A 2,745-nucleotide genomic window follows, 5' to 3' on the forward strand; every position below is an offset into this window, starting at 1 on the left:
CCGGAAGTGGGGGCACGGGGTGGGCGGGAAGAAGCCGCGCGTGGCTGAGCGCGCGGGAGGGGCTAGCGATGCGTACGTGCGATGGCTTTTCCGCGCATGTCCAGAGTGGGCTCATGATGCGCGACGCCGGGCAACGGCTGGAACGGCGCAGACGACCGTTAGCCGCGGGCGTGCTTGTCCGCGTTGCAGTCCTAAGGCTTGACTGGCTGAGTTCTCTGCGAGAGTAGGGAACCTGGGGAATTCCTGCCCATGTCAGGGCCTCTTTTCTCCTCGCGGGGCCACGGTGAAGAAAATACGAGGTGAGGTACGTCCGGGAGGCTCCTGGACGCGGCCCCGGGCCCACATCTCCCCGGGCCCGCCCGGAGGTAGAAGCCGAACCGGGAAGCTACGGGCTTCGCAGGGATGGAACTGGCTTTTTGAGGTTCAAGAGATCTTCAATTCGGTTTCTTCTTCTCGACCCAGCGGTTTGATAAGATATTAAGGCGAGGGAAACCCCTACCTCCGCTAGCCTCCGAGTGCGCCCCTCTGGGGCTCCCGTGGCTTTTGTGCAGTCGTTTAAGCAGTGGTGATCGAGCGAGCGCCCAAGACCTGCGGGTGCTGGGCCCTCTACACCGCGCGTCCAGAGGCCACGGCGCCATCCTGAAAGATGCAGTTACAGTGCTTCCAAAACGATGATGTTAATGTATGCCAATTGTGGGGAAAGGTAACAAGCTGCAGTATGCATTAGACATGTAAACTGTGGACTTGCCCGGTAATCTGACGCTGAGATAGCTTTGTTCACATTAATACTTGGTTGGCTATACGGTATTTTATTTTATGGAAATGGATGTCTGTGTGTTTAGATACGTTTCTTTTTTGTTGTTTCGTAATTTCTCCCATCTGACGCTTATGGTTTGTCTCCTGTACGCGAAATATTGCCTTAGACCAGAAGCCGGCAAGCTTTCTATAAAGGGCCAGATAGCAAGTATTTTATAGGCTCTGATGGCCAAGAGCCAAAAACGAGCCTTTTATGTAGGTGCTTATATAACCAAAGGTAAAAACATCCAGAGTACTTGCTGGTGGAATTTAAAATATAACCATTGAGTACAGTTTTTAAAATATAGGTCTAATGAGAAGAATGCAGTGCTGTTTTTGAAGATTGCAAGTCAGTCTTTGCTGTCCTCAGCTGATTGCAAATGTTCACCTGTAAAGACCATCCTTGGCTCACAGAAAGGCAGGTTGGATGTAACTTGTGGATGAAACAGTGAACAAGTCCAACCTAATCTCTGCTCTCATGAGCCCACTGCTAAGATAGGCAGACCCCATAAATCAGTAACAAATATATCACCTCAAAGGTGTTACTGAGGAAAACCAAAGGGTGTGAAGACTATGAGAAGGGAGAAGGGCAGTGTCTACACTGATAAGGTTATCTGAGAAGGCCCTTGGGAGGTAAGGTTTGATTGAGATCCCCACTCCGAAACCAGCTATGTGAACACTCCAGGCAGAGGGACTGACTATCAAGGGGATGTTCTGTTTCTTATAATGCTCAGAAATCTAGATAGTGTGATTGCTCTGTATCGGTCAAGATCTGTATCAAGTAGCTTTAACCTGGGGTTTCTCCAGTGGTCCAGTGGTTAAGAGTCCACCTTGCAGTGCAGCAGACACCGGTTAAATCCCTGATCTGGGAAGATCCTACGTGCCATGGGGCGGCTACGTCCCTGTGCCACAACCACTGAGTCCACGAGCACTGGGGCCTTGCTCCACAAGAGAAGCCACCACAGTGAGAAGCCTGTGCACTGCTACTAGAGAAAGCCTGTGCGCAGCAATGAAGACCCAGTGCAGCCAAGAAGAAACTTAACCTGTGATCACCACAGCTGGACCACAGAGATAGCCCTGTTGCACACATGTATTTTCGTGAGATGAAAATACTCGGCACTGACCAGATTCTTAACAGGATCTCTGAACCAAACAAATTGTATCCTTTTTTCTTTGGTTGGCTGCACCTTGGCATGTGGGATCTTAGTTCCCCTACCAGGGACTGAACCCGTTCCCCTGCAGTGGAAGTGCAGAGTCTTAACCACAGGACCACCAGGGAAGTTCCCATGTGGTCATCTTTAATGACTGCATAGGACAACGTGGTGTGGATTTACCATACCTTAGTGAAGCCAGTCTCTGGAGTCTCTTGGGTTGGTTGTGCTTTTAAACCACTGTTAAAAGTTTTAGCTTGTGCACAGGTGTTGAGGTCAGAGAGTTTGCACTTTCAATGCTGATGTTGCTCAGCTACCACCAAAAAGGTTGTATACCCTTGACCAGTGTGTCGTACATTCGTCTCATAGTGTTTAAAATGCTGTTTGAGACTGAAAATTTAAGCATTACAAAGCCTCCCCCAGGCTTATTTCAGTGGGCCAAATCAGAATCCACTTGTCAGGAGAAAGCAGGAGAGAGTTGCGAGAAGTCAAGGCTGCTGCAGACAGAGATGATCTTCAAGGACCTAGAAACAGAACTCTTTAAGAAAACAAGTAGAGTGCACACTCCTTGGTGAGATGAACTTGCCGAGGGGACCATGTAACAAAAAGGCAAGAATTTAAGATCCATGTGCATGCCCATTTTTGTCCTGCAAATGTGCTGGAAGGAATTTATCCTAGATCAGAAGCGCGTGCAGCGTTGTGCACTGCAGACTTATCCCATTAAAATAGTACTTAAGATGCAGCAATAGGGGTTGGTTAATTGTAGCACATCCTCTAATACCATATACAGCAGACACAG

The sequence above is a fragment of the Bison bison genome, unplaced genomic scaffold, assembly GCF_000754665.1.
Source record: "Bison bison bison isolate TAMUID 2011002044 unplaced genomic scaffold, Bison_UMD1.0 scf7180017864221, whole genome shotgun sequence".
NCBI lineage: Eukaryota > Metazoa > Chordata > Mammalia > Artiodactyla > Bovidae > Bison > Bison bison.